The sequence below is a fragment of the Gavialis gangeticus genome, unplaced genomic scaffold (assembly GCF_001723915.1).
Source record: "Gavialis gangeticus isolate Ggan-Ray unplaced genomic scaffold, GavGan_comp1, whole genome shotgun sequence".
Classification (NCBI taxonomy): Eukaryota; Metazoa; Chordata; order Crocodylia; family Gavialidae; genus Gavialis; species Gavialis gangeticus.
This window is the reverse complement of record NW_017729032.1, coordinates 241,362,208-241,384,053: the sequence shown is the minus strand read 5'-3', so window position 1 is coordinate 241,384,053 and position 21,846 is coordinate 241,362,208. Positions and strand designations below refer to the sequence as shown.

At 40.6% G+C, this 21,846-nt stretch overlaps 1 long non-coding RNA gene across 2 annotated transcripts in view; it reads left to right on the top strand.

The window, feature by feature from the left end:
* LOC109303447 overlaps window positions 1-21,228 on the top strand; it is a 113,280-nt gene extending 92,052 nt beyond the window's left edge. The window contains exons 3-7 of one of the 2 annotated variants that reach the window (XR_002099117.1): window positions 6,926-7,179; window positions 10,945-10,947; window positions 11,461-11,561; window positions 16,256-16,357; window positions 18,554-21,228. This is a non-coding gene — a long non-coding RNA (uncharacterized LOC109303447). Of the gene's footprint in view, window positions 1-6,925; window positions 7,180-10,944; window positions 10,948-11,460; window positions 11,716-16,255; window positions 16,358-18,553 lie in introns of those variants that run through there. The other variant, XR_002099116.1, reaches the window with a different exon arrangement.
* The last annotated feature ends 618 nt before the right edge of the window (window positions 21,229-21,846 follow it).

Below are 21,846 nucleotides of genomic sequence, written 5' to 3'. Positions count from 1 at the left end.
CCCCCCCCCCCCCCCCCCCCCAGCAAAAGAACAGATCAAGAATATCAGAACTGAGTTTATCTGCACACTCTTCCTTCCAGTTTAAGTGTACCATCACATTGTGGTGGATGAGAGTGCAAGTGTGGAATACAAGCACAGATATAGACATTTGGAGGTGCCCTACTGACTAGCTGGCCATGTGGCTACGTGAGAGGCACAGAACCCTACCATGTGGACCCTGACACTACTGGATAAGATTTGGCATTAATCCAAAAAGCCAGCAATATTAATCTAATAATCTCACCTAAATCTGTGGCTTGGCATAAATTCAGGAAGTTTGATATTCTTATACAGTCATATCACAAAACCACAGCCTTGACACCAGTCCAGTGAGATATGCTGACTGCTGAGCAAATCATTGTAGAAAGGGTTTTGCTTTCACATCACAACAGAAAGCCAAAGGTGTTAAAATACTAACCTCACGACCCTTTAGATCAGCTACGTAGATCAGAGATATTGATCTGATGACCTCACAGGGGCATCTAATTTGACATAGCAATCTAAAGGAGATTCATCTGTCCTCATGAAATTTTTAAGTGGAAATCAGCCTGGAAAGTAAGAAATGTTAAGCCAATAATGTCCAAAGATCTGTGGCTGGACATCAGCCAGGCAACCTACCAAGTGGTTTTGACTCTGGTTAACCCTGTCTGTAATTCAGCATTTTAATGAGAATATTTGTATTTCCTGTTTACCTTTCAGTTTCCTTTTAATTTATGATAAAAAGGCAGGGGGTGGGGGTTCTTATTTGTTTAAGTGACATGTAAAGGAGAATATCCATCCATAAAAGAGAAAATCAAAGCTTCCTCACCACAGTCAATAAAACTCAGTGGAGAACATTAGATTGGTGATATATGGCTTACTGGTTCTGTTTCAAGTTTAATCTCTAAACCTTACTTGCTCCTGTTTTTCTAAAGGGAAGAAAATTATCACCTATGTGAATTAAGGTCTCTTTATCTGAAAAACTGTTAAATGTCTCTTCCATTACTGAGGCTATACAATTTTCAACTGCTTTTAAAGTGGAGTGGGAACTGCCACTCTAGAGTGCATACCAGCCATCATGATGTAACTGTTATTCCACATGCTTCTATAGTGATACAGATCAGCTAAGTCACTAACTGTAACCCTGAATGAAAGAAGAAATAAAGTTGCAAAGGCTTTGTGACTTTTGTACCACAAAATCATGCAGACATAATAGGTAGTAATAGCTTATATCAGTATCATGTGATATGAATACAACTGTTACATCTGCCTAAACTGACAAAATGCCCAAATCAAAACCAAAAACTTCTAAACAAGCAGTTTTCAATCTGTGGTCTGTGGACAAGCTTTAGTTAAACCACCCCCACCACCATTTTTCAGCACAGGAATGCTGATACATGAAATACTGGAGTCTGCCGGAGAACAGTAATTACCATGCATGGTAATTACCAGGGCTGTGCAAAATTTCACTGCTAGCTTTGTTTCAATGCTGTTTCAACTCATTTTAAGGTAGAAACAGAAAAATCAAAATGAAATGGATATCATCAAAACAGCCTCACTCGAAGCAAAATGAGTCAAGTTGAAACATTTCACCATTTTGACGCTGTTTTGACATTTCGCCCATAGGCTATAATGGGGAAGGTCGAAACAGCCTACAACTTTGTCATTTCTGGCCATAATTTATATGAAACTTACAGGAATGGTAGCTTCTTCTGAGGGCATGAAGCCTGCCAAGTTTCACAAAGATAGGTTTGGGGGGTTTGGGGAAACTGCACCCCAAAGCAAAACTTGTGTCACATGTACATGTCAAGCCACAGCAAGGTCAAAACTGCAGGCATGCTAGCCCCTGCTGACATCATGAAGCCTCCCAAGTTTCAAGGAGATAGGTGCAGGGGTTTGGGGGAACTGCACTTCAAGCTGCAGACAAACAAAACTCGTGACATGGGTGACAGTGTGTGTGTTAAGGCGCAGCAGGGTGAAAGCTTCAGGCCTGCTAGCCCCTGCTGAGGCCACAAAGTCTGCCAGCTGTCAAGGAGATAGGTGCAGGGGTTCTGGGTTCTGGGTCCCTGCACTTCTAGCTGCTGACAGGCAAAACTCATGTCATGGGTGCTTGTGCAACTGTATCCGTCTTGGGGCATAGGGGAAGTGGGGGGGAAACTACTGCAGGCCTGGCTGCTAGGCCCTGCTGTGGCCACAAAGGCTGCCAGCTGTCAAGGAGACAGGTGCAGGGGGTTCTGAAGTCCTGCACCTCTAGCTGCTCACAGGCAAAACTCGTGACATGGGGGCTTGCGCAACTGTCTGTGTCTATCTTGGGGCAGAGCGTGGTGAAACTGCAGGCCTGCTAGGCCCTGCTGTGGCCACGAAGCCTGCCATAGTACCTCGCAGTTGTTTAAGGAACATATTCTCACAACACTCCTGTGAATTGGGAAGTGTAAATAGTCCATTTTATAGGTGATTAGCTGAGGCTCAGGGAGGCTAAGGAACCTGACCAAGATTGCTCTGGAAGTCTCTGGGAGAACGGTTTCAAAGCCGTATCTCCTAAGACTTAGGCTCCAGCCACTCATAGATTCATAGATTGTAAGGCCAAAAAGGACCTGGAAGATCATTGGGTCCAACCCCCTTGTATCAAGCAGGAAAGACAACTGGGGGTCAGGTGACCCCAGCAAGGTGACTGTCTGGTCTCCTCTTGAAGATTTCCAGGGTAGGTGATCGCACTACCTCTGGAGGGAGTTTATTCCACAGTCTGGACACCCTAGTTTTACTAATGTTGAGCCTGAAATGATCCTGAAACGATCTTCACTGAGCCCTAGGTGTATGCTTCCGATGTAGTGGTAAGCTGCTACCAAGCCCCCTCTCAGCCTTCTCTTTTTTAGGCTGAAGAGTGCCAGGTCCCTCAGCCTTTCCTCATATGGCTTGCTGTGCAAGTATCTGATCATATTGGTAGCCCTTCTCTGGACCCTCTCGAGCTTTACCACATCCTTGTTAAAGTGCAGAGCCCAGAACTGGATGCAGTACTCCAGCTGTGGTCTCACTAATGCCGAGTAGAGCAGGAGAATCACTTCTTTGCAATGGTTTTGCTGGAGAAGCATCAATTGATGCATGCCAGGGTATTGTTGGCCCTGCTGGCTACAGCATCTCACTGACAGCTCATGTTCATACTGTGGTCAATTATTACCCTCAGGTCTGTGGTGGCAAGTGATGGGGGATCTTCAGCCCTGCTGCCTGATGAGAGGCAGCAGTTGCATAAGCACCCATGTCACGAATTTTGCCTGTCATCAGCTAGGGGTGCCCCAGAACCCCCCTGCACCTATCTCCTTAACAGCTGGCAGGCTTTATCTCCCACATGCAAGGTCCCTATTTGAAAACTAGGCCAATGTGCTGCTGTTTTCTCTTTTTCCCAGGATATAGTGATAGGAATTGGAGCAAGATTAGTAACTTACCTGGGAGGATGACTGGGGAGCAAGCAAGGAATGCAGGTACCCTGGCTATGAGACATATCCCTCCTGGAGACACTCTTTCAGTTCCACAGGTGTATCTAACTTTGTTGGGTGAGCTGTAGCCACAAGAGGCTGTTGCCCCAGCAAAGGACCAGAGCCAGAGCTGGAAATAAAGCCATCATGAAACACACTACAGCAGAGGGAGAGCCCATGTGGAGGAACACAGGATTGTGTTTACAGGCTGCCAGAGGGGGTAGCAATGGAGGAAAAGCCACAGAAAAGATGCTGGCTGCAGCTACCCAAGCCAGCTGCAGGGCTTGTTAGACCATGAGAGGACCATGAGAGCCTGTAGGAAGAAGCTGACAGCAACAGCTCAGCACAGCTGACAGCCACTGAGGCCATGACTATGGACCAAAGTCCTGGGTAGGGGAGAGCCCTACCTAAGAAGGTGGCCTAGGTTTTGTTGGCTATGCCATGGGACTCTAAACTGGATTTTGTGTTGGGCCTCAACCAGGTGCTAAACCCTCGGCTTGGGGAGGTGGAACCCAAAGCGGTGCACGCCCTTCAAGAAAGATGGGGTATTTGGAAGAAGGGGCATGTCAGCCCTTTTTAGGGGATAAATGTTTGTCTGGTTTGTGTTCTTTTGGTGCTTACTAGTTTTCTATTCCCTTCTTGGGAGCCAAACCTTAAAGAATAATAGCTTAAGCTATCAAGAGAGGCAAGGGAACAGGGTTAAGGGGAGGCAGAGCCCTGCAGAAGAACTCTGAAGAAGACCCCAATGAAGATCTGATCACAACCACGTAAAAATCAGGTGCAGCCTCTTATCTCGTAAGATTACACCAAAGTCATGGTGAGCAAAGTGTAGTGATTGACTACAAATTGTGGCTGTTGGGCACTCAGGGGACACCAGTGCAAGTATGCTACATCAACCATGGACAATGTGAATCTTAATAATGATAGCTAGTGCTCTGAATTGTTGCTACACTCCAGCCATAAAAAAGCATGTGACCCTCCATTCCTGTTGGCTTTCTTAATTCATTTCCCCCAGATGCCTCATTCAAAAAAGACTACTTAGACTACTTTAGTGGATTTCTGTTACCCTGATCACATTACTTTTGAGAGATCTACAGTTCTTAATCAAGGAGATGTTGGCATCTCTGCCAGGCTGAAACAAATGCTTCATTTTTCTTAACCTTTCATGGCAGAGAAGGTCATTTTTAGCTAGATGAGGTCTTGGCAGCAAACAAAGTAGATAGTGAAGCTAAGCTGAGCTAAGATATCAAAGACCTGTGACTGGGCAGGAACTCAGAACGTTAAAAAACTTGACCAGTGCTGACACAGGGCACCTGACTTGACACCACATGAGCAAAATACTGTCATGCAGCCAGTAACCTTGCAGAAGCGTGTACTTTTATATCAGCCAGATTACTTCAGGTATTGATCTAAAAATCTTGCAGATGCATTTGATATAAAATCAGACTAATAGACTAGAAATGCTGAGCCAAGAGTCTTAGAGAGGATTGTCGTTGGCATTATTTCAGTAAACTATAGAAGTACTGACCCTTTGACCTCAGAGAACATTTTTACTTACAATGTTTTACCAGCCCTGTTAGGTGAGGACAATGACAAACAGATCTCAGAGAATGCTTTCCCTTGAGAAATAAGAGCAACAATACAATGTACTAAGTCTGTAACTTCACAGATGCCCGTGCTTTGCTATCAACTTAACATGCCCTGATGCTAAATTCATATATTTGAGTCAGCTTATATATTTAAGACAGTTCAAAGCCAGAAAGTACTAACTCAGGACAAGTAAATGCAGTAGTTAAGTCCTCATTGCCTCCCAGGTCACTCTCTGAATTATACATTGAAAGGAGTTCAGACATATATTCTGAAAAGCTTTCTAGATTCATCTTCACTAAGTAGGTTACTGGTCTCTGGACAAACTTTTATTCTGAAGCTGAGAAAACTGCCAGCAACACCATTAATTATCAAAATTGACTGGATAATAGGTAATGCAGGAAGAGAGGAGGCAACAATTGACTGAAATATTAAATGGGGTTAAAAGGCCTTTCCTGTTACGTATATATCTTCAATTATGAAAACATCCTTGTCCCAGAAAACAAGTAAACTGAATAATAGAGACCTTTCATGTATATATTTTATCTTTCTTATCCCTGATCAGTAGATAATACTTAAGGTTTATATTTAACTGTCTTTACTGCCTGAGGTAAATACATTTTGCTTACAGTAATTGGAAGAAGAGATGCCACCAGCATCTGACTTTCCTTCAATCTGAAGGGTTCCCAAAGCAATACTTCCAGGAAGGATATCACAAATCTTTGAGTTATGATATTATGACTGACAAATGACCGTCAGAATGATTGGCAATATATTCTGATAGCAATAATTATATAATGTGATCAAAACACTTTATCTTCTTCTAATGATTAGAATCCCCTCTCCTAATAATTCACAAAATGATACAAGCTACAATGTACGTAGGTAGAAAATGTGGCTCTAGAGTGTAATACCTGACAGGGAATTAATGATGCATACTTAAGATCAGAAATAATCCTTTGCTAAGATATTCCATTCTTTTTAGGTTCTTAAACAACAGATTTTTTTATGAGGGCAAGTGTGGTGGGGAGGGGGATTTGAAAAAAAAAAAAATTGAAAAAAAACAACCATGCAGGAACTGTAATAACTATTTGTAGATGTATGTCTTCAATGTAAAGACACTGCATTGTGGCTGTTTTTCTCTCCTATCACCAAAGTTTCTATTTAGTGCAAGTTCAGCTGTAACTGGGATTTCATCATTCATGATTAGATTTCATTTAGATAAAATACTGGTATGATGATTATGTGGTTTTAAAGATAAATATCTAAAAGTTACCTAATTCCTACAGTGTTTAATAAGAGATCTGCAACATGGACTCTTATTTGTATACAATTATTGTGACTTTCAAGAACAACTATATGCATTTAACAATAATGCTTTTCACCTATGTATTTTCTGCTCCATTTCCACTCACATATCTCAAAGACTTTTATTTAAAAATACATAATTATTAATGTCCTCCTTTTTCAAATGGGAAATCTGAAGTAAAAGAGGGGCCTGACTTAAGATCAAATGATCTAGCTGTTGGCACTACAGAGAGTTAAGCCTACAGCTCCTGATCCTCAAGACAGTGCCAGATCCATTCTATACATCCTTTTCCCTCCCCTTGGGTACTGCTTTCTGCATTTTAGAACATCAGGCGGTAAAAGGGTAGTTAGGAGATACCGGCATGCACCTTGCTCTTTCAATCCCCTTGTCTAATAACTCACAAAATGATATAAGCTACAATATGTGTAGGTTGGAAATGTGTCTCTAGGGTGTAATACCCTGACCAGGAAATTGATAGGATGTCACTGGGTAGAATGTAATTTCCCAATAATCATATATCTTCTGTTTACCTCCCTCTTAGTGATTTACAGCATAACACATCCCCACCATATATCTGGAGGGAGCTGCTCTGCTCACCTTGGTTCCTGCCTTTCAAGATATTGCAAAGCATGATGATGAGCTTCACAGAGAAATGACTAGTGTCGACAAACCCAGTCATCCATGTTGTACACTGCATTACCTAAGCCTCAAGGGAATGTCTATCAGCAGGTGAATGCTGATGGCAGAATCCATTAGAGCAATGGCTTATTTTATTATTTGCATACAAGAACATCAGTAAATAATCCTATTATTCTATCTTCCCATATATTTTTCATTTTCTAAGGACAGAACTATAAAATCATTGGCTATAAAAACCAGGGAACACTTTAAGAACTATGTGTATTTTGTATAAGAAATATTACATTTTGTAAAATAAAAATAAGGTAAGATTTTTAATAGTGGCAGTTACACTATGCAAATCATTCTGAGGGAGAAAAGGAAGAAAAAGTGTAATAGAACTGAAGTTGCAGAAGGGTGTGGATTTTTAAAAACTGGTTTCATAGTGATGTTTAAATTCCTCTCTCTCCTCCTCGCCACCATTCTTTTACTTTCTCTGCCCAAAAGAGAATGAAGCCATGGACCCTGGAAGCTTAAGTCCCCAAATAAGAATGAACCCACAGTTCAGGGTGCTGAGGGGATGAATCATTGAGCTGGCACAGAACTAGCCCTTGGTGAACAAGTTCTATCAGAATATTGGTAAAATTGAACCAGCTATGAGAAATGGTTTCAATTTCACCAATTCAGCAAATTCCAATAAAACTATGTTAACTTTTTTCTCAGAAACTTCCCACAAATCTTTTCACAAGGGTGCTTAAGTGTGGGGGCTTCCTAGCCCTGCATCAGAGCACCCTTGTGCTGGAGCCAGCACTCCAACAGCATGTTGAGCCGGGTTGGAGCAGCCCTGGGCTGGCAGGCTGAACCCCAGACCCCTTGCCAGCTGGGCCTGCTCCAACCCGGCTCAATGAACTGCAGTCCCGGCTGCAGATGAAGACACAGTGCCAGGAATAAAAAACTCTGGAGTTTATCATGGCACACTAATAGCACATGTAGCCACATCCACTGTGACTGTAAAAGGTTCTTAAAGAAGCAGAAACACAATTTATAGAATAGCCCTTGAGCATCTGGCTTGTCAGGCTAAGATACAATCTACAGGTGCTTTGATACAATGTAAAAGTTAAATCAGGGTGAAAGAAGGCAAAAAGATGAAGAAGTTGAGCCAATGTTGCAGAGGTGGCCTGTGTCAAGGATACTGCACAATGGCTGTTTCCTACTTTCCCACAGTGCCAGCTACTCCAGAATAATAGGAGTACAAAGTGAGCTTAAAGCTGCTTTAACTCATCTCTGCTTGGAATCGTAATAGAAGAACTGTGGCCATGTGTAGATGAAATGAGAAGAATGTGTACACAACACTTTAAAGTGAGTAAAATGTTTTTGCACTGCTTTAACAGTGTTAGTGTTTGCACATGTCAGCAGTGTATTGCAATTCCAGTTGCTGTAGGAAATTCAGTGGCGAATTGCACCTTAAATGATTTAGGGTGCAGCAAATTAAAACTCCTTTGAGGACTTTTAGTTTTTTGCCCCTACAGCTGGGGAGTGAAGCACCAGGCTCTGTGCAGCTACACAGCTCTGCAGGAAGCCTGTGCAGGCAGCCTGGTAGTAGCCCAAGAAAGCAGGCTCCACCCAAGAAAAGGGCAGCTCGCCCTCCTCTCCTTACCGGAGAGGCAGGTAAGCCAGCAGGGTGTATGCACAACACAGGGGTTTAATCAGCCCTAAAATTGAAGCAGTGTTTTTTAAAACCCGCTGCTTCAGTTTACGGCCCCCATTTTGTCTATACATGCCCCAAGATTACTGTTTCCAGGAGGCATCACACTATTGCTTTGGGGGCATTTTAGGAAAGGGGTGGGCAGAGGGAAGAGAGGGGCTAAGTTGTCACTCATCACTCAAGATAAATGACCTAACCGACACCAAATCTACCTTTTACCCACCCTGTTTTGAAAATGCTTGTTTCAATACATAAAACAAGGAAATCAAGATTTTGAGGGAAGCTGTTGGCTTTTTACTGTACTTTAACTCACTTATTGTGGAGCTCTTCTAACAGCACACAGGTTTATTACATTTGTACTGCACAACTTGGTAAGTCAATGATTGAGCATTAGCCTGAAATCTGAGCTTTAACTCTGCATTTTCTTGCTTTTATGGACTTAAAAGGATACTGCCAAATGCTTTACATGGCTATTGTTATTATCCTTTGTTTGCAATACTCACTTAGAAGTTTAAAAAAATACATTTGCTTCCTCAATAATATTTTTCTTTTCAGCTTGCCCTTTTATTCTCCCGCCAAGTGTACACATACCCTGTGTTTCTTACAGAGCTTACCATTTTGTTTTAAAAGCTTTCTTTTATTTCCACTGATATTGCCAATACGGTTCTAGGAAGAATGTTTACTCTGGGACCATATCTGCACCAGAAATGTGTGCACAACAAAATAATTGGCCCTACTATATAAATATTGTTCTTTGCTATTGTCAAATGTGAATGGAATAGTGGCTTTAAACAAAAGCTTAGAATTTAGAGCAATGTCCTTAGCAAACCAAATATGTTATGGTAAGTCAAAATTTGGGCATAAAGTACAACATAAGACCCCAAACCTCTGCCTGTATGTGGTTCAGTTGAAATCAAAGGTTTGGCACACAGGTAACATACTGAGGTGGTTGATACAAGCAGATGTAACATTGCTAAGAAAAATGAGGAGACATGGGTGATTCCATTTTGTGGAGGATTAAGAGATTGGCGGCTTAGTTTGAAGGGAAAATTAAAAAAAAAAATCCTTAAAGGGAAAAGGTAAAACAGACCCTGGAAGTTCTGTAGTTCCCAGCTCTCTGGTTGTCTGGCTGACAAGCTCTCTCAGGATCATAGGTCCCTGAAGTTTACACCACTAAGGAACCACTAGTTAAGGTTCTTGGAAGTCAGGTATTTTCCCATTTGCCCACAAGCTGATGAGGTGAAATGGCAAAAAACATTTAAAAAAATCCCCTTTTTTGGCAGCACAGGTACTTCTCTGTGCTGTTTATTACTGCTTGCAGCTCACCACCTGATAAGATGGTCTGCTTGAGCAGATCAAATTGCAGGGTTTGTCTTTTATTTGTTTCTTAAGGTATTGTTTAATTTATTGCAGGAACCAAGGCTTTTAAAGCATTTGAGGAAAAAAAGCCTATAATGAATCTCTGATTTGTAGCTCCGTCTGCAGGCTACTGGACTCATTTCTCAGTTGTTTTGGCAGAATCTGTGGCATCCAAGGTTTAGATGTAAATCTTCAGTTAGAGATAGGATGCCTTGCATGATACTAGATTCTGCTATCAATATACAATACTGTATGTATTTACTATGAAAGTGGTTCCACAGGGCTGTGAACAGATTGAGAAGCTGTGTGATAAGATTTACTTGCGGTTAAATTATTAGTTGTAAATAAGTTACTTGGGTAATATCTTTTGTTATTCATTTAACCAGTTCCCTTGTATCAAATTCCATTGGTGCAACTAGAATATGAATTATTCCAGGGAGTCACCCAATAATTATTTTTGTGAAAGCATTTTGAGTTTCCTGAACAATAGGTGCTTTGGGTTCATGCTGTCTCCTGGAAGAGGCCATGAAAGCCTGGTGTTCTTTATTTATCCAAAAAACACTGCCTGGTTTTGGGGAGGTCTCAGGAGGTCAGGGCCCAAAACAGTGGCACAAAATTAGAGGTCTGCTACCAAATCCATGTCCCTTTGCTTAAGACGCATCAGTATCTTACTATTCTCTACTATCACTCAACTAGACCTTGCCCAGCAGTCACCATCACCACTGTAAACACTCCCTTCTCATCTGTCTCTGATCCCTTACTTCCTAGTTGTACCAAGAACCCAGCAGATGACTGCACAGCTACCTAGTTAGAGATGCCAAATATTAGGCCTGCTCCCATCACTGCTGAGGACAAACCACGCTGGCATGTAAATCCAGTGTGTGCATAAAAATTACTTTATTAAACAATGAGTTCAAATATCAGAGCAAAATCTGGCATCTGTGATTCATGCCAACTTTTAAATGGAGGTACAGCAAGTTATGCTAGCCAGAAGATAAAAGAGGGAACTCTGGAAAATTTTAAAGGTAACTTGTATGGCTTGTCATCCTGAATTTATGGATGGTAAATTCCAAAAGAGAAAAATAATAATGTCAAAGTCAATTTTGTAGAGACCCTGTACTAAAACCTAGCATGTGATTCCAGTGGAGGATAAAGATTTCTAGAAGCTTTGAAATTCAGGCTGTTTTGCTTTAAGCACCTGGAAACTTAAACTATAGTTGAATAGGTCACCCATTATTTACCAAAAAGGTCTTTGATGAACACTGAGAAAACTTTCTTCATTATTTGACCAACTCTGTATCAAGTCAAATCATTTTCATCAGATAAATTATTTAAGATATATGTAGATTTATAATATATGCATGTTAATTATTGTTCTGTTATTTCCATTTCAGTGTTTTTTTTAAAAAAATGAGAAGATGTGTATAAATACCTGTGATCATTGTTACCATTCAGTTTGTAACCAGTCAGTTCCCTTGGAAACTTCAAATTAAAGGTAAACTGGTCTAGCATGGTTGGTGCATCATGTATAGACTTCATAGTTTGAGTATCTCTGAGCGTTACTAAGAATACTATGAATTTGCTGTACTAGAGAATGGTGAAGGTTCATCTACATGGGATGCTTGCATAAAAAAAAAAGTAGAAAAACTGTAAGGAATCTCAGGACAGACTCTTTCCCCCACCATCCTGGTGTCTCTATCATACTAAGGCATATATTATTAAGAAGTAGCTTAGCGATATATGGGAGCCAACACAATTTGTGTGGCTTCTAATGCTCAAAAGTGCATTTATATTTGTATGGTCTTCCCATAAGGTGAGTGATGCTACAAATTTTAAACTATGGATATTTTTGGCTCTTGCTTATATACCAGAAAAGAACACCCTTTTCCATTGAGTCATTAGGCGGAACTCTAGACATCTGGCTTCTGTTCTTTTCTGCTCTGTACCTGCTGTGTAGTTTTTGGGACAGTCACTTCCCTTCCATTTCTCTCATCCAAATCTTAGAGACACTAATACTTCTATACCTAAACTCCTTTTTTTTCAGGTGGTCAAGTCCTATAAATAACCGATAAATGAAAGTCAGATACAGAAAAACAAAAAGATGCTATTCCCTAAGAAGAGAGTTCTTTGTTTTTTTTGCAAGCCTGCCCCAGTTGCCTTGTCATAAACTTAGACAGGTGCTAGAAATTCACCAACTTTACCAAACATAGCTGGATCACAGAATAGCAACAGGGGTCTGCCTCTCATTAAGAATAGCAGTGATAAAAGTAGCAGATAGGCTGGAAGAGACTTCTTGCTTTGCCTGCTGGATTCATCTGCTTGGATGGGTGAGTGGACCAGGGCTGCAGTATTTTTCTCCTCCTGCCACACCATGATGTGCGTGCATCCTTTTTGAAGTGATAGGGGAAGATGTTTTTACTCAGAAACAAGTTTTTAGGATCTAGACAGATTCAGGCAGATGTTGCTGTTTCACTCAGAACTGGGTCACATAATGTTCTTCACAGTCTTGTGGGTTAGAAACTTAAATGACAATTTTGTCTTAATTGTATACCTCCAGGAGCTATTGTTCTTGGCATCAACTGTGCCTCACTTAGAAATCCTAACTTAACCAGGAGACAGCTAGTATTTTGACACTAGTAAGGACCCAGTATTGGAAATATGTTAATATTTTAAGAATGCTTAGAAGACAAGAAACTATAACATTCGGTCATAAGCATTTTAAATCTCTTTATTTTTTATTTAACATTAAACATGGGTGCCTTACAACAATGTGTTTTGTTTTGTTTTTTGTCTTATGAATGTATATAATGCTGGTTCTGCCAACATGATAAAGCTGCTCCTTATGTAACACTCTCATTATTTCTTAGCTTTTACCAGAGCCATCAATAGAGGTGGGCGATATGGGCAATTATCCAGGGTACCATGGTCGGGGGGCACCACACACACACACACACACACACAAGTATATACACATGTAAGCAGCCCATGCTCACAGCAGCACTCTCCCCCTGCACCACCCCAACCCATTCCACCGCAGCTGCTCCCCAACCCAGGCAAGAGAATCAGTGCCCAGCCAGCCTGCCCCCCACCTCCAGCCACTACTCAGGAGCAGCTGGGCCCAGCAGTGCAAGCAGCAGAAAAGCTGCTTACCCAACTGCCTAACCATGTCTCTCCACCTCCCCACCAGAGTATGCCCCACACCTCTACCTGCCTGTCTCTGCCTGAGGCAATGCCACTGCTTTGAGGGAGGCTGCCAGGGGGGTTGGGGCACCAATGGTTCCAGAGGGAGCACTAAGGAGGAAAAGTGCCAAAATACAAGTCTGTCCAAGGTGCTATCTTCCCTAAGGACTGCTCTGGCTTTAACTATAGGAAGGACTCAAATGTTTCTCCCCACCCCCAAACTGATTTTTTTCTACCTCAGTTTTTAGACCAGGTGTCTGGCAAACAGTCCTGAAGCTTCCTGTTTAGCTATGACAAACGGTGACAGCACATTTTTTCCCACAGAATGCATCTCAGCTGCAAGTTGTGAATTAAAGTCCTATAGCCAATGTGCTTCTAAGAAGCACTTTGATAAACGTTGCTGTTTTAATAAACTCCAGTGACATGAAACAGTAGTACAAAAAGTCTCTGTTACTCCAGATGTCCACAGTTAGCTTATACCTATTGCAAGATCAGGGTTACACTGTAGGGAAGTAGACAAGGCTGTTTTTAGTCATGATTAATGGACCTCATTCTTTTTTTTTATCCTGGGGTAAAGCATAAGTAATTCCACTTAAATAATTGGAATTTTGCTGGTCTAAATGAAAGGAGAATTGGACCCAGAGGAGTTACCTCCACAGAAAATTACATAAGGGAGAGAGAATGAAGCCTCGTATGTTAAGTTGACAAAGAGGAGATGGAAGACGCGGAGGCGTAGTGATCTTTCCCTAACCAGTAAATTTATGGTTAGAATTTTTTTAATATTTAAGTTTCTTTTGTGATGACTAAAGACTTTATTGGATTACTCAGTCTTTGTCCTAGGGATGTCATACTGAGGAAAGGAGGTAGAAAAAGCAAGAGATATCTAAAACTTTCAGGCCAAAATTTTCAAAATATGTTCCTGAAAGTTTTTTTCCTAAACAATCTAATTCATCAAGTAATTAATCACATGATAATTTTAAGCATTTTGAGCTGTCCCATTTAGCAAGGGAAAGAAATCACTTTATTTTCAAAAGCACTGAGTACCCAGCAACTCCCATTGGTGTTTTTAATCATAAGCCAAAAAACTCAAATTTGGACTATGTTTTCTGTGGGGTGTGCAGGAAACAGAGCAGTAGGACAAAGTGTCCTCACCTACCTATATTGCTAAGCAGATGGATTGCTATATTTTGTACCAGGTGGCATGAAAATGACATATAATCTTAGGAAAGTGAAATGACATTAGAGGTCAGCAATGTCAGTGATGTTCCTCAATTCCAGGGGAGGTTTGTAGGATTCAGGATCAGTAATACCTAAGATAGATGTTATGGTGATCAGCTTTAATTTTCTTAAATGAACATTGAAATAAAGCAAAATATTCTAGATGGAAGTACTGTAACTGAACATGTACTGAGCTATAGTAATTCAGGTAGCTGGTGAACCATGGTGTTTTTTCAGTTCATTTCTAAACACAGTAGATAATTACTTAGTTTCCAAGCTTTGGTTAGAAAGCCACTGAGGGAATCGATAGTGAATCTAGTCTGCAGATAAAGCATGTTCACCTTTTTAATTTATTTTAAGTGTAGCTACTTCAAAATGCTTCAGTATACAATAATATTTTCACTTGGTCTTAAAAACCCAGTGACTGAAAAACTGGATGTGCATTGTAAAAGACAAAGATAGGATTGCATTTCTCTCTTTTTCTGGCACTTTGCCACCATTTCTTTAGTAAATTTTTGTAACATCAGGCAAAACTGTAGAAAATGTCTTCTGCATATTTAAATACAAAGCTCATTAAAATGAAGACTAAATAGAAAACTACTCTATGTTCATTAAATACTATCTGGTTATATGAATCACGTAATAGGGTTCTCTCAGTCTTCCATATATAACTACATATTTTACATTGTGAGTAATTCTCTATAAGTATATTCATAATAGGCAATTGAAAGCTAATTAACATGCCAGAGAATTTTTAAAAAATTAAAATTAAAGGTCTATTTATAATGCATTATTGAAATTCCCAATTTTACATACAAATCTCTTTATGAAAATAAGACAAAGTTTGGCACTGAAGATGCCACCTACCTCACAAATGATTAGCGGGCATGATTATTGATCCATCTGTGAAACCTGCCCTATAACTGAATGTAAAACAAGACAAAACATGGAAGGATCTAGAAGAGCTCTAGAATGTTGCCTGACTTTTTCTTAGCCATCTTATAACCTTGATCTTAGGAAAGCACAGGGGAAATTATGATTTGTGAGATTTTCCTAACCATGTCCTTTGACAATCTATGAACTTTAGTGAACAGCAATTCCTGGAACAGTGGTTCTCAGCCTGTTTAGACTTAAGGCACCCCTGATAGGCTCAAGGCACCCCTCTGAAATTGCCAATTCTTACTTTTCACTTGTTTTCTGACTACAGAAAAACAACAGAGCAATTCTTGTAGCAAAGAACTCAGAAACACTCCAACAGGTCAGAACGTTGTTAACACTCTGCATCCTGATTTGGTATCTCTGGGTTTATTTTATGAATAACGTTCATACATCTAACAGTGGTAACATTGTGTGGCACACCATGATTGAGAATCACTGTCCTTAAGATTTCCACGATAGTCGTTGTTTTCATTATGTGAGGAAATCCAGGCTGGAGGCAATTCTCTAGCTCGTTACAGAAGTACTTAGTGCTTGGGTCTGTGCTGCCTCAGCTCCCATTACACTCTGCTATGGTAATAGAATTCTAAACCCAAAAAGTGGTAGCTCTACAATAATTTTGAAACCCAGAAAATAAAAATAGTTGCTTCCTTCCTGGGTTCCTGGTACCATTTTTCACAGGAGATAAATGTTTCCATTATACTACTGATAACCAACACACAAACACAAATGCAGACAATTTCTATAGTTCTTGGTCATCTAAACCTGGTTAGTCTGACCACTTGTGACTAGCTGTATGTCTAACATATGCATCTCTCTCTTGTATTATTCTATTCTATCCTCAACATCTTACAGATTCACAGAAGTTTAAGGACTGGAAGGACCTCATGAGATCATCAGGTTCAGCCCCCCTCCTCTAGGTAGGAAAGACTACTGGGATCAGATAACGCCAGCAAGGTATGCATTCAGTCTCCTTTTGAAGATCTCCAGGGTAGGTGCCTGCACCATCCCCACTGGGAATCTATTTCAGAGTCTGGTCACAAAAAAAAAGAAGTTTTTCCTTATATCTAGTCTGAAACTTTCTTCTAGGAGTTCATGACTCTTGCTCCTGGTTTTCACTCGTGGGCACACTGGTGAATAGTTGTTTGCCTAGCCTTAATGCTTAATCCTGGAATATTTGTAAGCTGCCACCAAATCCCCGTGAAGTCTTTTCTTTTCTAGGATGAATAGTTTATATCTCTTGTTGCCCTGTGGGGTCAGGCCAACTCTCAGGATCTCAATATTGCGCTGTTAGACAGAAGCGTGTGACACAATTCCACATATACAAACACACAAATCAATTAGGTGGGACTAGCAGGGAGGTCCCACTAGTGTCCAAGGGCATGTTATTGCTTTGAGTCCTGCAAGGGCAAAGCTAAAGTCACTAGTGGGCAGCAACTGTAAAGGGGTGAAGTCTAGGGAAAACAGTCCAGAGGCCAAGAGGGGGCATAACGAAGCTAGTGGTCCCAGTGCCTGAAAAGGGCAAAAAACTCAGAAACACTCCAACAGTTCAATATGCTTATAATACTGTGGATCCTGATTTGAAATCTCTGGATTTATTTTGTGGATAATGTTTGTGTGCAAGGGGCCCAGAGTCTGAAAGGGGCAAGACCAAAGCCCTAGGGGGCAAGACTAGGGCCAAAAGCCAAGAAGGATGAGACAAGAGCTGGTACCATATAAACTAAGGCCCAGAGTAGTGGGCCTAAGTAAAGGAACCAGTGACAGCAGAAGGGTAGAGGCCAAGAAGACCAAGGCCCCAGTAAGGGAAAGTGACCAAATGGTAACACCTGTGAGGCATGGGCATAACTGTAGGAAAGGCTGGAGGCTATGAAACTGATTTTTAAGGCAATTAGTTCTCCGGGGCACATATAGGTCAAGAAGACCCACTCAGTATAGCATGGGACTTGATTGGGATCAACAGGGTCTAGGAGAAACTTGCTGGCCCAGACATGGACAAGGACTTGATCTAGGACCCAAGGTCAGTCTACTTTATTACCCATCAACTACCTACATCAAGGTGTGGTAGGAAGGAAAGAAAGGGAGAGTATATAGGGAGCCAGAGCAGAGCAGGAATGGCATAATCACCAGGGGGCATCAAGTCCACCCCAGGGCTCAGTCCTATTACAATATTCCTCCTCCTTCATGATTCTTTGATGACTCATTTTTAAGGGTAAGATGGTGACATCTTACATAAGTAGATACATTAATGGATTTGGCCAGGTGGAATAGCCTCACTTACATGCTTAATACAATGGTGCTCATACACCAGCCAATTCTGGCCTGTAAAGCTCTGTTATCTGGCCCCCAGAGCTTCCCATGGGTCCAGAATTTTGGGAGCAGGGGAGTGGTGGCAGCATTAATTGTTGCCCATCACCACTAATCTTCTGGACCTGTGGGGAGCCCAATGGCCAGGATGATATGGCCCTGCACATCAGGTTGTGGAGCCAGGGAGAGATGTGGCATGCAGCAGTAGGGTACTACCAGATCTGGTTGCACAGGTCTCTGCTGATCCCATGCTGGATCTGGCCTGTGGACCAACCCCACCTGCATATCCAAATGGTTGAGCATCACTAACTTAAAACATGGAATAGTATCTTGTCCTGAATGTACAGATTTGAGAATCTGGCCAATATTGTAAAGATGATTCTTATCTTTTTACTGAATCTCCAGGGCAGCAGAGGAAGACATAGTCAATGGGTTTAAAGAAAAATAAAGCATTCCAAGAAAGATCTGTTTTCTAAAATTTTCTTTTAGATCATCATGCTAAATTTGGTTTCAAGCAACAGTTTTTGATCTCTCAAAAGTAACGAAAAAACCAAAAACTGAGTAATTTGATAGTACAATAAAATACACTATTCATAATATATTAATTCTGTTTGGATCTGGCTAGATATTTAAAAGCACTGATTCATGTAATCATCTGTATCCAAGCTGTACATGATATAAGACAGTTTGTAAGACAGTGTGTAAGACAATTTAGTGGAGAAACAGTTTTAAGCCTTTTCATATCCTAGTCCTGGGTCTAGTTATTTCCAAGCTGTGGCACATGTTAGAGCAGATTCTGGGTTTCTCTGATTTACTCAGGACTGACTGATCTTTCACATACTTTTCCAGTTTGGCATAGGGGCATGACTCCATTTCACCTGGCAGCACTTCTAATACTAAGAGAAGAGCAGTACAGGAACTGTGCAAGTGGCTTGGCACCATCCAATTTTGCCCTTACAAAGGGGAATCTTCAGGGGACCAGCTCTGTCACCCATGTTAAGTATAGCCTTACATTGTGAAATTCTCCTCAGCATGAGTTAAACATATTGGCATCTTGCTCTTAGCAAATGACATTGTAAATAATTAGCCTCTTCCATCTATATTTTAAAATCTACCAAGTCAAGTTAGTTCTTTTAATAATGTGTAGAGAGGTTCAATTCTACAAGTTCTTAAAACAAAACTGATTCTCTAACCTATCCATTTTCCCTCCTCTGATTAAGGAAACACATCCAATTACATAGGTATATTATTAATGCTCATCTGCAGTGCAGTAGAATTAAAATTGCAATGCCTTCCAATCATAGTCTAAGCCGTGCAGCAATCAAGCATGAATTTAGCAAGTTCATTTTTCCATTATGCTGTTTTCAACACAAAGTTACCATATTAGCATATGGTGCCATAACATTTGCAGTTCAAACCAAATGAGAGTTGGGCATAGGAAATACAAAATGCAACTTGCTTTAAGTACAAATGGAGGTCAGCTTTGAGAATCTGAAGTCCATGCTTGGGACTGTTCTTCCTTTTAATCACTTTTCAAATGGAAGATAACAAGATCTGATCGTAAATCCCTAACCATTAACAGTTACTGAAATGAATGGTAGAAACAGCATATTTAAAAAGAGATCTCGCTACTTAAAACATTTAATATTTTTACTTTGTCTCCCCATTGACTATTCCCCCCCCATGGGCTATATCAAAACAGGTCTGAAATTGCATTACTGTATCTATTTCAAAGCTGCATTAGTGTCCTGAAGTCTGAATCTGCCCATTTCAAGTTATGCTTTTAAGTATGTGCCACTGTATTAAATATCAGATTGGAGGGAAAGGAGAAGGAACCTTTTGATTTTTTTTCTCTGGGCTTTTGGGTGGCAAAGAAAAACCTCCTAAAATGATACATTCTCAAAGCCAAAAAGAAAGTCAAGTTTATCTTTGAAAAAACAATTTAAAGCACTCTTTTACATATTCAGTATGTGTAACTTTAAAAGAAATTATGTAGTACAAAAATTCCTTTCTTTCCTTGTTGTCCCTGACTTATCCATCTCTTTTGTTTTGTTTTTTTCCCTTCTTTTTTCTTTGATTATTTAGCAAAATAGATAAAACTTTGAAAATAATGAATACTCTACTGCTTGTTCAAGCTTTTATTTGTGTCAATATTTTTACTCTCTGTGCAATACACTTGTCTTGAGACCTGAAGCTAACCTGGCTTGGAAGTATCTGGATTTTTGAAAGCCAGTAATAATAATGTATTATTAATCTTTTAGATGTTTGGGACAATGTGTAAATAGTTTCTGTGGGGCTACTAGTTTTCAGCATTTTTAAACTATCTCTTGAATGTCAGCAGCAAAAATATAATGGCACTATAAGTGGAAGAGGGTTAGGGTTTGCAATATCCCTTTAATAAAGGCTGGTTATTGTTACAGATGATGTGATATGCATAGCAGAAGCATTTGCTGAAATTCTGTCCCCAAATTATCTTATTAAATTTTATTTTGTCATAGAATTTATTTTCCATGTCATTTATTAAAGTTAACTGAAAACTCTATACAGGCAGGTGCTAAGCCAGCACAAATAATAGGTGGATACATGCCAAATTGCATAACTAATAGCATGGTAGATTACAAATAATGTTAAAGAATGTAAATGCATATATTGAGTTCTTGCAAAAGTAGATGGTGACTTGGCAGACTCCAATGAGAACTTATAGACTCTTACTTCCTTGAATCTTTTTCAAAACACCCATAAATATCATAGACCATATAAAAACTGTCACTAAGTGTTTATTGGGAAGCAGAACATTGAATATGAAAAATGTTACATTTAAGAATGACATAATTTGTCTTTTTTATCATTTTCTTCATAATTAAATTCAGCAGCAATGTTCTCAGAGTAATGTGAAACAGTTCTGGCAAAGCAAGAATGAGCAGAACATTTTCATTTTTCTTGTTGAACCTTTTCAAGCTCTTAAACTTTCTCTTATTTTGCTAGTGAGAATAGGAGACTTGTCTCTAGGGTCTGGCTATTCAAACTTCTACCCAGTAATGTAACTAATGCTGGGTGCCAGCTTAGTGGGGTGGAAGAAGCAGGTAGAAAAATAAAAACTACTGCTGCAACTCCACAGCCATGGTAGTAGCAGCCAGGCATCACCACTGCCTCAGATGCCCAGTGGCTCTGTTATGCCTCTACTTCTTCCTGCTTCTGACCATGTATTTTAGACATCTTTCCTATAGTAACAGTTTTTCTTTTTGCCTGCTTGTCTAGTGAATCATCTTTGTCTTATATGTAGCTGCAGCCTAAACCCTGCCTTCTTCTGAACCTTAGAATATGCTTGCAGGCTCCAATGTGCAAGAGTGAGCCATGTGTATCTTATTTGACATGTTACTTCAAAAGCAATGGTGTGTAAGCAGGTCGCTCACCCAGCTTCCTTAGCTAGGTTAATCAGCTCTCCCTTCAAGGTTTCAAAACCACTTTTACTCCTCTCCGAGAGGCTTGGCAATCTGCTACAATAAACATATCAACCCCAAACAGGGAAAACAAACAAATAAGCTAGCAAGCAAACAACACAGAATCTATTGCCAGGGCAGATTAACTCTTTAGTGGGCCCTACGCAGACAAACTCTTGGGCCCTGGGCTACCTGTGGGTGATCTAAGTCCCCGCTAGGAAGCAGCTGCCGCAGTGGCAAGGCCTAAAGAGGTGAGGGGAAGAGAAGGGAAGGGAAGCATATGGGGACATTTGTGCTACTGCCGTGGAGGGAAGGACTAGACCCTGCCACAGCTTAGGGCCCTAGGCATGTGTCTAGTTTGCCTATGCATTAATCCGGCCCTGTCTACTGCCTTCTTTCAGACAGTAGGTGAGGAGCCTCGCTGGCCCTGCACTTCTCTCCAGCACTAGTCTGCCCTCCCTCATCTGCCCTCCTTTCTGGAGTTTTTAAACCCCTTTTATGGTTGCTCCATCATTAGGTAGTGTCAACTTCAGCTGCCTGCCCGTCTCCCAGCCAGGCAGATTAGTATTTGCTGAGCATTTGGCATTGGATTTCAGCCCCCTGAAGGCTGAGCACCTTCATACATGATGTTGCATCCTAAGCACCATTTTTTGGGAGAATTCACAGATAAATTTGTTAAATCAAATTCTGCTGCAGTTTACA